Genomic DNA, 20,645 nt, shown 5'->3' with positions numbered 1-20,645 from the left:
CCCGAGCGGCCCCAGGCAAATCTGCAGCCATGGATGAAAGGATGGGTCGATGCGATGGCAATCGGATACCTCCGAACGATGCAAAGGTCGAAAGAAGCTCAGTAAGCGACAATTCAACACATGAGTAAAAGAGGTAGCAGAAAATTCCTTTCTCATATTATTTATTAAATATGCATTACAGAGCTATCAAGGCTGAAAAAGAGGGATAACTGGAAAGGCGAGCCGACGTGGCAACAACCAGTAACCTCCGGACGACATCAAAAAAAAAAAAAAAGAAAGAAGAGAGAAAGAGAGAGAAGGGAATACAACAATAACAATGGTAAAGGAAAGAAATTCGGCAGGCAGCAATTCGACGCAAAGTGCGGACGAAGTAACAAAATCTCCTTCTCATTTTTTGATTAACAAGATGAACGTTACAAGACCCAGAGGGTCAGAAAAAGAAAACATTACTACAAGACTCGAAAGGGACACACCGGAGACCACTTCAAGCTGTCGACTTCTCTTCCCGGTTCCATCCTTCTCAGTAGTATTTTCCAGCGTGTGTGATAAACCTCTCGGCTCTTGCCCCCCGCCTCGTTCCGCTTCATCACCGAAACCCCCAACCCTAGGGGGCAAAGGATGGGATAGAATTCAGGGGGCAGTGAAGGCAACGACAGCGGCGACGATGACCTGCTTCAAGAAGAACCGGAGGTACCCCAGAGGCCGCAATGGCACCGGATACATGCGCCACCACCGTGTGCTCCACGACAACCACCGTCCTAGGTACTCCGACAAGGTCGGTATGCGCTACTTCCACCGTCCCCACAATAAGTTCTATTGCCCCACCATCGGTGCCGACCGCTTCTGGTCCCTCGGCCCCGACGACGTCAAGAATCCCGCCACAGCTTGTGACGATAACTCTGCCCCCTTGATCGGTGTTGCCCCGTTCAGCTACTCCAAAATTCTCGAGTGGAATGCCCTCACCGGTTATCCCCATTATTAAACCCCTGTTGTTGAAGGAATTCTCCCTCGAGTCCCCTTTAAGGCGATGGGAACCCTCGGTGACAGTTTGACAGCTAGAGAACTCGCAGGCCGCTGTTCTCCTCCTCACACTCTTCCTGGTCCGTGACATTTTCTCGAGGTTGGCCTTCGGGGCGGGGGCCCCGGCGGGAGAACCCCTTGGAGAGGCTCGGGGGACTGAAGATGGCGGAGAGCCGATGGAGATGGCAAAGACTGGTGCGAAGGATGCTCGGAGTCGAAAAGGGCACCGATGGAGTGGCTGAGTGGGTAAACTCTCGGACGGAAGAAAGGTGTCGACCCTCAGGCGAAGTGAAGCCCCTGGGGAGAAGGCGGGGGCTTAAATAAGCAACGGGGCCTGGCACAGTTATGGTGGCAGATATCCCTAGGTCAACTAGTGCCCGCCACGTGTCCCACTCACCGCGGCATAGGGTTGACCATTCGCGGACCATTATGGCGTGACGCTTAGGATTACATCCTAGTGGGAGTTTCGAAAGGACTCTTCAGATCGCCCTAATCGAAAAAAGGCTCCGACACACGTGCATTAAATGCCAAGATTTTCAAGGGCGGTCGTGTGCAGAATTCAAGGAAACGACTTCAGCTGTAAAAATTTTCTATACTTCCTTCGATCGAAATTCGAACTCAAAAGTAGGGGGACTGGTGTTGGGTGTAAAACCCCCCAGTCAAAGTTCGTGTCAGGAGTGACCCCTCAGAGATTCTACCGATGTCCGACCTACGGCGGGAAGACTTCGTCTGGACTTCTACGGGAGCCGGACTTCATCTCCGACTCCAACTACAGGAAGGCTTCGTCCAGACTCCTACGGGAGCCAGACTCTGCCCCCGACTTCAGCAGTAGGAAGACTTCGTCCGGACTCCTACGGGAGCCGGACTTCATCTCCGACTCCGACTACAGGAAGGCTTCGTCCGAACTCCTACGGGAGTCGGACTCCATCCCCGACATCGGCAGCGGGAAGACTTCGTCCGGACTCCTACGAGAGCCGGACTTCATCTCCGACTCCAACTACAGGCAGACCTCATCCGGACTCCTACGGGAGCCGAACTCCACCCGCAACTTCAATCACAGGCAGACCTTGTCTGGACTCCTACGAGAGCCGGATCCACCCACAACTTCAATCACGGGTAGGCTTTGTTTGGACTACTACGGGAGCCAGACTCCGTCTCCAACTTCGACTGCAGGAAGGCTTCGTCCGAGCTCCTACGGGAGCTGGACTTCGCCTCCGACTCCAGCTATAGGTAGGCTTTGTCCGAGCTCCCACGGGAGCTAGACTTTCGCCCTGAACTCCTGCTAAAGGTCTCGACCGAGATTCCTCGACAAACGATCCCCATCCGAGCTTCTGTAGAAATCAGACTCCAATCGAACTTCGACCGACAAGTCTGGGCCCTCTGGCAGGCCACAGTAACGGCCACGACTCTGCTCCACTCCCTGTGGTGGATCCTACGTGGCTCCATCACTCCATGGCAGGCCGCAGTAATGGCCATGATTCTGCTCCACTTCCTGCGACAGATCCTGTGCAGTTCCACCACTCTCTGGCTAGTCGCGACAATGGACGCCGCTCCACTCCCTGCAACTAATTCCACGTGGCGAGCCATGGTGACAGCCACGACTCCACCCCATTACTCTTCATGATAAATTCCTCCTCGCCCTGTACGGCCCATGATGTGGTGATCATAAACAGTCACTATCAACCCTTTGCTCCCCCATTTATAAAAGGGGGATCCCAGATATGTTATTCTCTAAGCTCAAAATTCTATCCCAAAATTCTACTAAAATTTTTGTTCGAGCACTCCATTCTTGTTGAGGCAGAGAACTGACTTGAGCATCGGAGGGTCTTACCGGAGCAACCCCACCTTCGGTTTAGACTTCTTTTGCAGGTCCCGACGGTGACCACGACTCCCTCGACTCTAGCTTCTCCGGCGCAAGCGGATTTTTGCACCAACAGTCCTTAAATGAGTTCACGACTAAATGATATACTATTACTAGGACGATAGACATATCAAGTGCAGGTCGTTGTGTGCCATATAGGTTGGTTGTCCTTTTAATCAAGGAGCGTGGAGATGCTAGTATGGCATGCAGATGAAATATAGGAGTATATTTTACTAAACGTGACCAACTTCGAAGTACTCTGCTATCAAGAGTCACTCTGAAGGGATATAGGTATAAGTGTCCCTTCGACCTGAGATCACCACGATGACTTGCAAGCAACTCACTATGCTTTGGTGTCGGACTACTTGAATTTTTAATTCAGTGATGAAAGATTTTTGGGTATAGTCATGTACTTGTGAAGTCGGTGTGTGAGTCAAGATAGAATTGACTCCTCCGAATAAGTAGGAGTTAATGTATCAGTGTGTTTCAATTCAGTAAAATCTTAGCGGGATAATCCATGTGATGGATTTTAAAAAATTGAAATACAATGTGGATGACCATATTAGGGTTGGCAGTTAAACCTTAGGTCACTTTGAGCATTTGATTCAAAGGGATAAATTATATGGTAACTATATTCAAATAGATTCTTGAGTGTTGCATAGCATACATTTGGTCTATCTAAACGTCGAGTACCATTACTAGATGGTTACTCCAATTGGTACAGAAATCAGTTCCTGTGCTATCGGCTTAGTTCAAACCTATAGGATCACACACATTAGAAGTTCTTCTCCAATCATATAACTAATATGAAGAGTCCCAATCAATGGAGACTCTGGTGAAGAGTCCCACTGGATGGGGATTCTACTGAAGAGTCCCACTGGACGGAGACTCTAGAGAAGAGTCTCACTAGACTTGGGATCTATCTTTAATGGAAGATTAATTAGTAATTAGATCACTAATTAACTCAATTTGATTGAGCATTAAAGTCTGGATCAAGTCTGATTGAATTTGATTCAATCAAGTCAAGTCTGATTAGGTTATGAGATGACCTAATCGGTAAGAAAAAAATGATCCTGATTTGATCGGATCTATAGCTCAATTAATTTATTGATTTGATCAAGTTTAATTAAGATTATAGGAGCCTAATTAGATTAGATTCATCATATTTTATTTTGATCTAATTGGATTGGGTTTGAAAGAAATCCAATTGGTTAAACCCTAGAGTCCTAAATGAATAGAACTCTATCCCTTGCGCCACCTAAATTGTCTCATGCCTTTTCTCACCACACAAAATTAGTTTATATGTGAGAAATATAAAAAATAATCCTTCTTTTTTCACCCATTAAGGATACAAATTGATTGATTTTAATTTAAATTCAAATTAGTTTGAATTTCAACTTAAAACCATATCCATATCCTTCCACACATTGGCTACTTTTGAAGAAGTCTATTGTGTATGAGAAAAAGAGATCTTTCTAATTGATTTTTATACCTAATTTTTTTTGATAAGTCCCTCTTTAAGTTAGATAAGGGTGAGAAAAATTTGGAGTCAAATTAAAATTCAAAAGAGTTTGAATTGCAACAAACTCCATCCCTTATCTTGTTTTATTTGGTTTGTGCAACAACTATAAAAAGGCCACAATTTTGTGTGCCAAAAGAGGAGAGCTTTTCATTATGAGATATCAGAGAGAAATAAGGTCAAAAATACCTTTTTGGGATGTGAGGATTGAGTGAGTTTCCTTCCTCCTTGGCATGAACAAAAGAGGAGACCGTTCTCCTCTTGGATGAGAGACCTAGAACTGTTCTAGATTTTTGGGTGAGAGAAAAATCAAAGAGAAGAGAGTTTTTATCTAATTTTTCTCCACTATCTAGCATCCTTCTCTGATCCATCTTCAACATTGAAAAGGTTTGAAGTGATCGAAGAAGGAGATCAAGTCAGATCTGCCATCAGAAGCTGACTGCATGAGCTAGTACTCCCGCGAAGGGTTGATCGGTCCGAGGGGCTTCGTGTGGACCATCCATAGAAGTCAGATGTTTGTGCGGTTGCTCGACATCAGTGAGAGCTTCTTACCATACTTATCAGTAGTAAAGATCATCAATCCATGAAAAGATGATGAGTTCTAAACTTTACCGACATAATCTAGAGGTTAGACCAAATTTAGGACATCGATGTGATCGATACAGTTTTTTATTTTATTTTAAATTTTATATATAAATTTTTTATATTATAAATCTTTAATGATAGTTTAAATCTAATTTAAGATATATTTAAAAGATTAAAAAATATTTTATCTTTTATTATTCTGCTGTAAAATTTTAAAAATACATGCTTTGAACTATCCATTTTTCCTTCATATGGTGTCAGAGTGAGGTTTCTTATGATATGAATTTTTCTATATAATCTAATTTTAATTGTTTAGATTAGATCTAAATAGTTAATTTTGAATCTGAGTAGTATAGTAATCTGATTAGATAGATCCTCATAGCCATCCGATCATAAGAGAAATCAAGATTACACTATCCTATTTACCCATTTGATGGGATCTTCTATGGCATGTAGGGATGCTGTGCAGTCTTTTTCATGATGATGAACAATGAAAAAAATTTTAAAATTATATTTTAGATCTGAAATAATATATATTAGATCTGAAATTAAAATTTTGATCATTAGATCATTGATTGCAAAAATATTTTATAAAATTAAAAACTATTTTCAAACATCAAACTCGAACCCATATCAGCCCAAAATTTAATTAAGAATTAAGTGATCTAGATTTGAGAATCAAAGATCTAAGGTATTAATTTCATAGCTCATGGGTTAATGGGTTAGCTCGAGTCAAGTCCATTTAACTGGGTTAGACCTAGGGTTAAAAATCATTGATAATGGACCATATTAGTAATTGATCAAATCTAATTAAAAATTAATTTTGATTGGGTCAATTTCTTCTCTTGATCAATTTTAATAGTTGTAGTTAGTCAAATCTATATCTTTGATTAGACCAATATGGACTTTGATTGTAGCTCTGTGGTTGAATCCAAATTTATAAGTTGATCAAATTGAAAATGACTAACCAGTTGGTATCTAAAGAAAGTATGACAGCTTTGATCGGTGGTCATTAATTAGGAGCTACTCGCATAGATTGAGTCTATGACAAGTTAATGGCATATCCCTCCCATCGATCTCACTTATTTGACCAACATGGTGAATCATATTTTAATTAGATCACTTAATGATTGGAATTGACCTATGTTAACTAGAAAATCAGTATAACTGATTTAGGTGCCCTTAGTTTCACTTGTCTTGAGTCCTCTTCATGATTTGGTGAAGTCAGTGAGAGGATTTATGACTAGTTAGCTGGATCAATTTTTACCTAATCTTCTTTAATCTGACTTGATGAAGTCAGTGGGAGGATTAAGATTAACTGATCAAATCTTTTCTTATCTTTAAATTTAACTAATTAAATCCTCTAAAATTGTTAGGTCTCTAAAAATAAAACAGTTATGGTGATAACTAGATCATAGCCTTCCATTAAGTTGGGTGATAATGAGTCCAATGATTTAGATGATCATTGGAGGCGCCACACGCCTGGTGCTCATCTGGCTATCAAAATTATCATTCATAAGATGTTGTTTTAGTTGTGTCTTTCTGATGATGGTCAGGTTGGTCGAGCCACACTCAGACCTGATCACTCGTTTGTTAGATATACTAAATTCTGACATGTTAATGGTTGGACCTAACCAGAACCTTCAGTGAAGGTGCCACACACCAGCTGAAGAGGTGTCTGGGGTAAAATTGAATACTAAAAATTATTTGATGAAATAATTGGTTAAGAACCTACCCTGGGTACACAAGGATTGGTCGAGCCACACTCAAGCCCATGTGCAGTTCATGTGGATTCTAGTACCCACTAAGAAATCAGTGTTATTCCTTGAATTGAAGGTAGAGGCTATCAATTCGAATAAAATAGTGAGAGAACCTTTAGACTAAAATTCATATCTTTAGGCTTAATCAATTCATATACTAATTAGGTTCTAGTTTTTTTTTTATAGTTATGTCCACCACCTTGTCGCTCTGATCACTATTAGATAGTAATAAATTGATGGGTCTAAATTTTGATAGCTGGTATCGAAAGCTCAAAATTATCCTGAAGTACAAATGAATCTTGTATGTGTTAACTAATTTAGAACCTGAGGAGCTAGCTCCAAATGCACATAGCTTGATTAGAGATACTTATCAGAAGTGGCTTAATGATCGAACTACGGTTTGTTGTATTATGCGGGTGGCAATGAATAATGGGTTTAGCCATCGTTTCGAGAATGCTCAGCCACAGAATATGTTGTAAATATTGAACGAGTCTTTTGGCACACCCGACGACATTGAGAGGTACAAGACTAGTTATGCCATCTTCAATGTTTGAATGAGGGAAGGAGCATCAGTCACTGATCATGTATTGTACATGATCGAGATGATTGAGTGCCTAAATAAGCTCGGCTTTTTCTTGCACGAGCAGTTGGAGAAAAATACTATTTTGAACTCTCTATCCAAGTCCTACCTCCTTTTCTTTACTCATTTTCGAATGAAAAAGCCTGCAGTTAACTACCACAGTTTGCTGGAGTTACCGAAAAACTTTGAGAAAGATCACCAGCTCAAAAAGGAGTCAGTGAATATTTTGGAAGGGTCTTTTTTTGGATGTCCATCCTTTAAGAAAGGAAAGAAGAATAAGAAAAGGATACAAAGTGCTAGAGCACCCAAGCCCTATCAGATCAAGAAACTGAAGTCTGACTAGAGTCAGACGGAATGCTTCTACTGTAAGAAGCAGGGGCACTAAAAAAGAAATTATCCTCAATACATTGTTTCTCTGGATCTGAACACACTGAGAAAGAAGCAAGTTATTGCTGAACAAGGTAATTATATGATAACACCTTGTAATTTCTCAATTTGTGATTCTACTATCTGGATATTAGATATCGAAAGCTTTTTTAATATTTGTAATTCATTGTAGGGTCTGCAGGTCAGTAGGAGATTTGAAAAAGATGAAAGGTTCCTTAATATTGGAGATGGAAGATCAATTTCAGTTCTAGCGTTAGGGACTATTAAGCTTGTATTCAAGTCTAATATAATTATTCTAAGTGAATGTCACTTTTATCCTTTCTTTTTATTGAATATTACTTTTGTAGGCCTTTTGGCCATGTACGATTATAAAATTTTAATAAAAAAATAATTTTAATATCATTATGAATGGTGTTAATGTGATGAATGGATAATTGAACAATGGTATTTACATATTATCACAACCCATTAGTGTAATGTACACATCCTACAAACACCCTAGAATTAGTGATGTCTCTGATATCTACCTTTGACATTGTAGGTTAGGTCATATTAACAAGAATAGAATAAACAAGTTGACACAAGAAGAAATTCTCGAAGTCAGTAATTGTGAATCACTCCCAACCTGTGAGTCCTGTCTTCTTGAAAAAATGACCAAATCACCTTTTACTGAAAAAGATGAGTGAGCCAGTGAAGTTTTAAGTTTGATACATACTGATGTATATGGACTGATGAACACTAGTATCAGGGGTGAATATTATTATTTTATTATATTTATAGATGATCTATCGAGGTATAGGTACGTCTACTTAATGACACATAAGTCAAAATCATTTAAAATATTCAAATGATTTCGTAATGAAGTAGAAAAATAAAGTGAAAAGAGTATTAAAACTTTTTGATCTGACCGAAGAGGAGAATACCTCTCCAGTGAGTTTTTGACATACTTAGAAGAGAATGCGATTCTCTCACAATGGATCCCTCCTAGAATACCACAGCATAGATGTATAGGAAAGGAGAAATCGAACCCTGTTAAACATGGTTCGATCCATGATGGGCTTTGCAAGTCTGTCAATTTTTTTTTGAGAATACACACTTGAGTCAGCTTGTTATATTTTAAATAAAGTTTTGAGTAAGTCTGTAAGTAAAACACCACATGAGATGTGGACAGAACGTAAGCCAGCACTCTCTCACTTGAGGGTTTGGAGATATTCGGCTTATGTCAAATATTTGAAAACTGACAAGCTTGGACCTAGGTCTGATAAATATCTATTTGTAGGGTACACAAAAAAGATCAAGGGATATTACTTCTACCTTGCTGATGAATAAAAGGTGTTCGTCAGCAATGGGACTATCTTTTTAAAAAAGGAGTTTCTTGGTCAAGGAACTAATACCTTAAAGATTGAACTTGATGAAGTTTGATCAGTAGATGAACCGACACAATCTAGTAAACCCATAGAGTCAGATTTGATTAGATCAAATCTGGAACCTATTTTAGAAACATCTTGAAAGAGATCCGATAGAGTACCACATCAACTAGAAAGATACTATGGTTTCTTAGTCTAGGATGGGGATCCAGTTGAACTCGATGAGAACAATAAGGATCCGATCACCTATATGGATGTGATGCAGAGGTCTGACTCTGATAAGTGACTGGAAGCCATAAAATCTGAAATGGAGTCCATGAAATTCAACAATGTAGGGACATTGGTTGACCCACCTGAAGGGGTAAAATCCATAGGGTGTAAGTGGATCTTCAAAAAGAAGAGGGGTGTAGATGGAAAGGTAGAGACCTATAAAGTCTATCTAGTTGCCAAGGGTTACCATCAGCATTATGGTATTGATTATGATGAGATATTTTCTCCTGTGGCAATGTTCAAGTCTATTCGGATTATGCTTGCGGTAGCAGCACATCTGGACTATGAAATCTGACAAATGGATGTGAAAATAGCCTTCCTAAATGGAGAGCTAGAAGAAGAGGTGTATATGATACAACCTAAAGATTTTATATCCACAGATGAGTCTAAGGTGTGCAAGCTTCAAAGGTCCATCTATGGACTTAAGCAGGCATCTCAGAGTTGGAACATACATTTTGATAAAGTGATCAGAACGTATGGCTTCATAAAGAATGGAGAGGAACCCTGCATATACAAATGGATTAATAACTCTGTGGTAGTATTTTTTGTTTTATATGTCGATGATATTCTCTTAATCGAGAATGACATTCATGCATTACAGGGAATAAAAGTTTGATTGTCATCACAGTTCTTCATAAAAGACTTGGGAGAAGCATCCTTCATCCTTGGGATGAAAATCTATAGAGATAGATCTAAAAGGTTACTTGGATTATTCCAGTCGATGTACATTGATACTGTGCTAAAAAGGTTCAGTATAGAGAATTCTAAGAAAGGCTATCTTCTGATAGGCCAAAGAATTTCTCTCTTGAAGAGTGATTATCCGACAACTCCTTAAGAGAGAGAGTGTATGAGTATAATTTTATATGCTTCGATAGTAGGATCTATTATGTATGCCATGATATGTACGTGATCGGATGTGGCATATTCATTAGAAGTAGTGAGCAGATACCAGTCCGATCCAGGTGAGAATCACTGGAAGGTCGTAAAGACCATCCTTAAGTATTTGAGAAATACTAAGGATCAGTGGCTTATCTATGGAGAATCCAATTTAAAACTTATGGGATTTACAGATTTCAGTTTTCAGTCAGATCATGATGACAGTAAGAGTGTGTCAAAATATATTTATATCCTGAACGGTGGAGCAATCTGCTGAAAAAGTTTCAAGCAACACATTATGGCCGACTCTACTTGTGAGACAGAATATATCGCGACATCCGATGCTGCGAAGGAAGCTGTGTGGCTATGAAAGTTCATCAACGAGTTTGGAGTGGCACCCTCTCTTGACGGCCCCATCTTATTGTACTGTGATAGTACTGGTGCCATTGCTCAAGTAAAGAAATCGAAATCACATCAGCAGACCAAGCACATTCTATGCCGCTACCACTTGGTCCGAGAGATCGTGGATCGAGATGACGTTGAGCTTCAGAAGATCGATGAAAAGGAGAACCTGACTGACCTATTTACTAAAATCCTCGGCATGAAAGAGTTCGAAGACTACAAATCAAAGATGGGCATACGATACTGCACCAATTGGCTTTAATCCAAGTGGGAGTTGTTAGAAATTGTGTCCCAAAGTCAATCATCAGTCTGTTGATGGTTGTACTTATCATTGTAATTGTATATGAATTATTAAATTAATAAATATTATTTAGTTTTTTCATCACTGTGTACATCTCATTTTGAACTCCTATTATGTGATAAAGTCTTTAAGACTATTTGATTCGATATAGGAGCATATATCGTTTAGTCCTTAAATGAGTTTGTGACCTAATGATATGCTATTACTAGGATGATAGACATATCAAATGTAGGTCGTTGTATACCATATAAGTTGGTTATCCTCTTAATCAAGGAACATGAAGATACTAGTATGGCATACAGGTGAAATATAGGAGTACATTTCACTAAATGTGATCAACTTTGGAGCACTCTACTATCAAGAGTCACTCCGAAGGGATATAGATATAAGTGTCCCTCTAACCTAAGATCATCATGGTGACTTGCAAGCAACTCACTATGCTTTGATGTCAGACTATTTAAATTTTAATTTAGTGATGAAAGATTTTTGGGCATAGTCAAGTACTTGTGAAATCGGTGTGTGAGTCAAGATGGAATTGACCCTCCCAATAAGTAGAAGTTAATGTATCGTGTGTTTCGATTCAGTAAAATCTTGGTCGGGATAATCCATGTGATGAATTTTAAAAAATTAAAATATAATATGAATGACCATATTAGGATTGGCAATTAAACCCTAGGTCACTTTGAGCATTTGGATCAAAGGGATAAATTATACAGTAACTATATTCAAATAGGTTCTTGAGTGTTGCTTAGCATACGTTCGGCTTATCCGAACGTTGGGTATCATTGCTAGATGGTTACTCCGATTGGTATAAAAATTAGTTTCTGTGCTACCGGCTTAGGTTCAGACCTATGAGGTCACACACATTAGAAGTTTCTCTTCGATCACATGGCTAATTTGAAGAGTCTCAATCAATGGAGACTCTAGTGAAGAGTCCCACTGGATGGAGACTCTAGAGAAGAGTCCCACTAGACTTAGACTCTATCTTTAATGAAGGATTAATTAGTGATTAGATCACTAATTAGCTCAATTTGATTGAGTATTAAAGTCTGGATCAAGTCTGATTGAATTTGATTCAATCAAGTCAAGTCTGATTAGGTTATGAGATGACCTAATCGGTAAAAGAAAAATGATCCTGATTTGATTGGGTCTATAGCTCAATTAATTTATTGATTTGATAAAGTTTAATTGATATTATAAGAGGCTAATTAGATTAGATTCATCATATTTTATTTGGGTCTAATTAGATTGGGTTTGAAAGAAATCCAATTGGTTAAACCCTAGAGTTCCAAATGAATAGGACTCTATCCCTTGTGCCACCTAAATTGTCTTATGCCTTTACTTATCATACAAAATTAGTTTGTATATGAGAAAATTAAAAAATAATCCTCCTTTTGTCATCCATTAGGGATACAAATTGGTTGGTTTTGATTTAAATTCAAATTAGTTTGAATTTCAACTTAAAATCTTTTCCATATCCTTCCACATGTTGGCTGCTTTTGAAGGGGTCTATTGTATATGAGCAAAAGTGGTCTTTTCAATTGATTTTTATATCTAATTTTTTTTAGTAAGTCCCTATTTAAGTTAGATAAGGGAGGAAAAAAGTTGAAGTCAAATTGAAATTCAAAAGAGTTTGAATTGCAACAAACTCTAGCCCTTATCTTGTTTTATCTAATTTGTGTGACAACCATAAAAAGGCTACAATTTTGTATGCCAAAAGAAGAGAGCTTTTCACCATGAGATACTAAAGAGAAAGAGGGTTGAAAATACCTTTTTGAGATGTGAGGATTGGGTGGGTTTCCTCCCTTCTTGGTGTGAACAAAAGAGGAGACCATTCTCCTCTTGGGTGAGAGACCTAGAACTGTTCTAGATTTTTTTGGGTGAGGAAAAAATCAAAGAAAGAGAGTCTTCATCTGATTTTTCTCCACCATCCAGCATCTTTCTCTGATCCATCTTCGACATAAAAAAAGTTTGAGATGATCGAAGAAGGAGATCAAGTCAGATCTGCCATCAGAAGCTGACTGCGCAAGCTAGCACTCTCACAGAAGGCTGATCGGTCTGAGGGACTTCGTGTGGACCATCCATAGAGACTGGATGCTTGTGCGGCTACTCGACATCAGTGAGAGATTCATACCATGCTTACCAGTAGTAGAGATCATCAATCTATAAAAAAGTGATGAGTTCTGAACTCTACCGACATAATCTAAAGGTTAGATCAAATTCAAGACATCGATGTGATCGATATAGTTTTTTTATTTTATTTCAGATTTTATATGTAAATTTTTCATATCATAGATCCTTAATGATAGTTTAAATCTGATCTAAGTCATATTTAAAAGATTAAAATATTTAATCTTTTATTATTCTACTGTAAAATTTTAAAAATACATGTTTTGAACTATCCATTTTTTCTTCACAATGTAGGATCGAAATGACTCTCCTTCCTTTTGCTTGATATTGACCAGTGAATCTGATCCCTTGTGCTGCCTCTTGCTACTGACAAAATAAGTTACGAATAAGCGACTCATCTAGTCGAATGAGTGAATGGTCTTAGGTTTCAGGCTCGAGTACTAGTATCGAGCCACACCCTTTAGAGTGGATGGGAAGGCTCAGCATAGAGTAGCATTGGTGGCATCATGGAGAAGCATCACAGCTTTGAAGCTTTCCAGGTGATTTATGGGATAGATGATCCTATCATAACTCTCTAGCTACGGTATTTTGAAGTGATTGGGGAGTGTTTCTCACATAATCTGGATGCTGAATGGTGGATCAATGTTGTAGCCATCATCTCACATTGGAGCTTGGTTGCAAAGGGCTTCCATCCATTGATTCATCTCTCGATGTCTATGATCAATTTTTGTATCTCAAACGATACAGACTTCAGAATAAGACTAGTGGGATCGGCCTGAGGTAGAGTCATGTTCAAAGTGAGGACTTAAGATTGTCGCATCCTGTGCTCTGGCATCCAGGGGTGGTTTTGTCGAGTCTATCCCCTTGGCTTAGGACCTTATGGGGGTATCTGAAGCTAGTTTGGCAGTGGAACAGCTAGTGGCATGGGATTGCTCTGCTACATGGTTTGAATAGCAACAGTTAAATTTTGGACTTGCTGGATTAGCAAGTTGAACTGTTTTGCATTGACCACCATTTCTGATGGGGTTGGAGCCTCCGAAGGTGGCACTTGGGCCTATGATTGGTAGAGTTCTCCATCGACCAATAGTTGGCAGCGTTGGAATGACGGGAAGATGCTCCTTTATGTGGCGCCATGGTGTGGACCTCTCGTTCCTTCCTAAAAAATATGCAGTATCCCTTCCTCTAGCACCAATCTATTATGGGAGATTTTTGACTTTGGTCAGAGTGGCTAGAGATGGTCGGAGATGGCTGGTATGATAAGACCTGTAAAATAAGTCTAGATCAGAGTCAAACCCTTCGGCGGCCAAGTCAGAAAAATGCAACAGATGAGAAGGAGAGCGAGAGGGGTAGAGGGAGCACTTATCAGCATACCTAGAGGGTTCTTTTTTGTCTCTATTTATAAAGAGGTGAGGGCCACAAGTGGAAAATTAATGGGAGATCATTCCGGCCTTTCCATCCGTATCTCTCTTGATTTCGAGATTTGTGAAACATAAGAGTTACTATGGCGTGTTATCCACCATCGGATTTGAGTGGTCTATTCCGGCGTGGCCCAAGCAATGATTTCTCCTAGTTGGGACTTTGGTGGCATACATCACTTTATCCGGTGCGCAATTGGTCACTCTCAGGGGTGGCTTGATTTGACAGAACTTCACCCAATATGCAGCGAGCCATTGGAGAGGCATGGTAGAGTGGTGTGACTTGATGGGACTATACAGGGGTCAACCCTTCCAAATGTAGCAGCTAGGAAATGCTGGAGGGAATGTAGCCTGCCACTAGAAACAAGGATCGACGAAGGATCCTTCGATTGAAGATGATGCTAGGGTCAGAACTATTTTAGGATTGATGTTTGATGTCTGGATGTCATCCTAATGCCGGTGGCCAGGAACTCATGCTCGAAGTTGAAATTGGAAGCCAAAGCCAAGCTTAGTGGCCAAAATTGGGATCGATAGCCGAAGTCAAGATCGGCCGGATTTTCTACCAATTCTTATGGGAGCTTCATCCATAAGGGTCAATGAGAGGATAGGGATCGGCAGGATCAGAAGTGAGGTCCATTGCTTCACTATGTATTGAATGACTTCCTTTGGTGGATCTTCTTCCATAGTTCTTCGATGATATATTTACCACCGGAATTGTACTTATTTACCTCCGATTGGCACTGTGGTGATGATCTCGAAGGGTAGGGATTGGATTGGTCCGAAGTAAGATCCCTGCTGCCACGTGTCTTCGACAAAAAAGACACATTACACCCCAGCACTAGTAATGACTTCCGCTCTTTCTTAGTGAAGGCTTCTCTTCCGTTATAATCATCACCACAGGTCATAACCTCAGCGTTCTTAATATGTCCAGTTTACATTCCTCATTTTTGGTTTACATCTGTGGTCGACATTCAGGAGCTTGATTACATCACTGCAATTTTCTTCCTTACTATTATTGGTCATATATTCATTGTCTTTGATGAGAGCATTCCTGTCCATTTTGCAACCGACGAGTTAGTAGCTGGGTTTATCGTGCTTCTCAAATTGCATCATTACGCTTGTTTCTGTTCCATGTAGCATGGTGTTGGATATTATTTGCTGATTTGTTAGGGTCAATGCTAAAAGATAGTAGATTTATGCAAGCATAAGTTGTTCTTTTTCTGCAGCAAGCTTTCTTTGCATCATTCCTCTACATAATCTATTTCCTCTTGGAATTTTATTGTGTTTGGCATTGGACACCTGAATCTATAATTGAAACATCATGAGTATTTATTTAAGATGTGAAGAAGGCTGACATGGCCTTACCGATAAGAAGGCTGACATGGATTCTTGGTTTCCTCGCTCACTCTCTCTCTCTCTCTCTAAGGTTGGAACATAGGTCTTTTGCCCTCCTTTCGGCTTTGGATATGGAGAAATTATTGCATGCACCAGGTGCAAGGGAACCATGGCAAATCCCGGAGCATATGCACAGTGGAGAAATGCATAAAATAACTTTATAATTTTTTACTTTATATATCTCTTTCCGGATCCATTGGATACATGTAGTTTTCCTTATTTGCATTTTTTTACCAAAAAACTTTCAATTTGTTGCACAAAACTTTGTTCTGCTGAGTTCCAATTGCTTCCCGGTGTTTGTGCTGAGATTCTCATTTTGATAGTTCCTTTTGCAGGAACCGATGCTTTCCTTCACTTGTCCCGACTTGGAGATTCACAGGAACCCCTGCCACGGTGCTGTACCTGATTCTATTTATGCTTACAATTGGTGGCTGTAAATTTCCTCTAGTGGCAGCATTAAAGGCCTTGCAGCTGATTCTCGCATATTTTAAAGGTCAGCAGCATCCAATTTGATTACTTGTTTGCCCTTTCTCATCTACTGATTTTTCCTTTTCATCTTTAGTAGATCAAACAGGCCGAAGGAAAAGAAAGAACTGCTGTAAATAAATTTTTAGTCCATGCTGGAAGTCTGAGTTTTTAGCACTGCCCTTAAAATTCCATCCATGATGATGCCTCCTTGGAAGTGTAGTTTCATGATTTTTCAGCAATGAGCATGAATTGTGCATGAATTCATGAGCTGATTCCATGGTTGGTGCTCTGCAAAACCTTGTATGTTCACGAAATTATTGGGAATGCCCAAATGAGGAGAATATATAGCATAAGCCACAACATTAATCAATAATAGACCTAAAAAAAAGAAAAGATTAATCTAGTATCAAGAAAAATCAGTCCCACAACCTATTTCACATTTATATGAGCTATGGAAATCATGGGCCTGGGCCACATGTCAATCTCTAGGTTTCTTAAATAGTAGAACTCTGTTCAATGGAAGACTTGGCGGAACGCTTGGAAAATAGTGTCTTAAGCATGGTCCAAGGTTTGGTTGCATGGTGTGGACTTAAAATAATTATATCTATATTTCAGAATGATAGAATTATCTTGGCGGGAGATTCCAAGATGGTGGTAATATAGATTAATGGTAAAACATCTTCCCAACATCAGACATTGAGAAATATCAAGCATGTCTATTCTGTTATAATTTATCTGGTTAAACCTATCCTAATATGGCCCACACTAATACACATCGTAATTTATTTTATATATTTTAATTATCTGAACTCTGACTAAAAATAAATTTTCGATAAAGTAATAGAAATATATTTGATGGTTTAATAAAGTTAAGCTATATACAACCATTATGGATAATATCCATCTTTTAGTTGTTGAGACTGATTTAGATACTACCTTTGCTTTCTGATGGATGAGCTACATTATAAAAGGACTTCTACAAACTTAGTTTCCGACTCATCCAAGAGCTTGTGAGATCCTTCCTATCAAATATTCTTGGATTAGAGATTGAAAAACTCAGACACTGCTCGATGACAGTGAGGAGGATCTAGCTTGATTCTCTTATGGTTGTAGATCGTTGTAGATTTTAGAGATCATTCATTCAATTGGGCTTAAACAATAATGACCGGAGGTATGTTAATTTCTACATTAAGACTAAAATTTTCTACACTCAGTGGTATTAGAGCCACCTCTATACTAATATGTTCAGTTTATTGATCTTGAAGTGATATGAAAAATTTTATATGCCATTTTTTATGTGTACTTTGGCATATTATTGATGAATAGAATGAAAAAAAAAAAAGACATCCATTTCTTCTTTTGACAGCCATCGGGATAGGCTGTAGATTTGATTGGCCACCCTGGTCGGTTGCTTTTGATCGGAGTCATCATGATCTCGATCCATTTCTAGATTCCATAAAGAACATATGATTATTTAATTATTTATTTATTGGGTTTGTGATCTAGAATTTTTATAGGGATAAAAATAAATGAATAAATATATAAAAGATCAAAAGAGGATTTTTCCGCCGTCGTGCCCTCCTCCCATCATGGTGGTCGGGCTCCTTATGCTAGCATCCTCGTTTGATGAGGATGGCTGGACCTCCAACTTCTTGGTGCAACCCATGCCTAGCCGCAGGCAACCACCCCATCCTTCATGAAATTAAAAAAAATAAAGAGGGAAGAACAGGTTCTTCCTTAGTTGTCTTCCCTTCCCTTGGATGAAAATGGCTGGATCTTCATTGTCGGCAACCATCTAATATGGACCGACAGTGACCCTGCTGAGCCACCATGCTGTTCCCCATTTTCCCATGACCACCCGCCATAAATAACTAGGAGAGGGAGGTTGAAGATGGGACCATCGAATCTCGATAATCTGGTGGTTCATCCTCCCACTCACCAGCATAAAGTGGTGGTCGATGTTAGAGAGACGACAGCAGACCACCATATGGGTTTTTCTGGTGGCCGCTGACAAGGTTTTGGTGGGAGAAGCACCGCTTTCGCCCCTCCGTCGATCTCTCTTTCAATCGTCGGCTCACTAGCAATCGGGACAGCAGTCTTAGGCCGGTCACTAGTGGTTGAGGATTGTCAGTGCCTCGTCGGTAGTTGATTCAGGTGGTTAATCGCTGGCAAAAGGGGGTTTAGATAATTGGTCGAGAAAAGGGGAAAGAGCAAGAGGAGAAAAAAAGATAAGGCTGAGCATGCATCGAGTTCGGTTGGGTTGAGAAAAAAATTTTACCCGACCGAACTCAATCAGGTTGAAGAAAATTCAGCCCACTATCAATCATTTATCATGTATAAGTCGTTTGAAGCTGAAGTGAATGGTTTGTTATAAGTTTAAGTGGATTGTGTCAGTTTGAATTTCAATATTAACCTAATATTAATTTTAAGTCCAATATTGATCCACTTAAGTTTATTTATATTTTTTTAATCAATTTAATGTAAAAAAAGCCTAAACCTTATAAGTTATAAATTTTGAGCTTATTTTTGAATTTATACAAAATAAAATAAAAAAAAAATTATTCATCTGAAAGCAACTGCATCTCATAGCTTTCATTTTAGAATTATCTCAAATTGTTGTGCTTCCATCAACAATTCAATATTAATATTCTTATAAATCCAAATGGGTGACACTGTATTTTTTAGAATGAAGTATTGAAGTCTAAAAAATGTCATCGCAAAATAAAAGTGAATTTATGAAATACTATATTGGTTGAGTTTGGTTTCAAATGGGTTAAAAGTGTAGGAACCGAATCTGACTGTAAATAATCGATTTTTTAAAAATTTCAATCAGATTCCATTCAATTTATGTCTTTCAACTGATCGAAACCAATGTTTATTGGGTCATATTGGGTAGGTTTTTTGGGTTTTGATTATTTTCTCAGCCCTAGAAGAAGGTAAGGGCATAATGCATTCAGGTTTGGCTTTCAACCCGAAATCCAAAACCTGGTTATCCATTTTCTTAAAATAAGAAATTTTGCAATTTAACCCCTAACAAGTATATATTCAGTAAAGACCCTTTTTGGTAATTGACTGAACCAAATCGGCACTTTTGGAATTTACCCCCTCAAAATGTATTCATTATATAAAGGTCCTTCAATAAATTACACTTTAGCCCCTATCATAAATTTTATTACATATAGATTCCTAAATTTTTATTAAGTCCCTAATGACCTTTGGATTATTATTTAGTCCCCATAATAAACTTAACTGCATAAAAATTCTTTGATAATTATAATAAGGTCTTTTTATGTGGTTTTATTGCATAAAAGTATAAATTTGTACATTATAAGATTAATTTATGTACTACTTAATTTATTTATATGCAAACAAAGAATTATAGGCATATTATCATATTGGTTGTGATATATTCAATGCCATATAAAGTTAGTGGGTTTATTATGTTCAAGAGTTGCCCACAGCATCTTAGATATAGTAAAAACATATAAAGACTGTAAAATAAAGTATAATGGTATATAAATAAAATTACAATTAAGTCATAGAAATAATTAACTTTATCCACAGAGAGTGATTATTTTTATGATTTAATTAGAATAAGATGATAATCTAGGTATCAAGGATAGGATTCTAGATCCACGTGTATAGAAATTTACTATTTTTTGATATCTATATTACAAGTCTTATTAATAAAGTATTAGTAAATTCTATATATGAGCACCTCTATCCACAGAAAGGTTAGAATTTACTACTAAAATAATATTAATTATTTTAGATTATAGTTAGTCTCATTATTTGATGATAATGTAAGCAGGTGTTATTTATAATATTAATTCCCATAATTATTGATAGTAGCATAGAAAAAAAAATTTTCTTAATGGATTGAATTTTTTAGAATAGAAAGAGAAAAATAGGACTTATATTAGGGGGTGCTAACCTTGATCTAGTATTTTAAGTGAATAAATTTTCACTACTTATGAATGAAAGTATACCAGAACAGAAGAGCTTTTTGAGAAAAGTGAGCGATCTAATCGACTCACTTTGATTTATAAGAAATCTAATGTGGTACATTAGAGGATCATTTCCTTCATATCATAAGGCATACAATTTCTTGGATATTGTAGAGCAAAAATTAGGAAGCTCTGGACAAAGACCAGCATCCGTGAGCATATTATCGAGATAAGAAACATCACAGTACAATCATCTGATATTAAAGTTTTTATATCAAATATCTTTTTGGTCTATTTTGTTCTCACTTCTTTTCTATCAGAGTATCATTTCTTTAAGATCTCTTATAATGTACACAATAAAG

Source organism: Elaeis guineensis, chromosome 14, assembly GCF_000442705.2.
Source record: "Elaeis guineensis isolate ETL-2024a chromosome 14, EG11, whole genome shotgun sequence".
NCBI classification, from domain to species: domain Eukaryota; kingdom Viridiplantae; phylum Streptophyta; class Magnoliopsida; order Arecales; family Arecaceae; genus Elaeis; species Elaeis guineensis.
Note: the sequence above shows the minus strand (reverse complement) of the source record.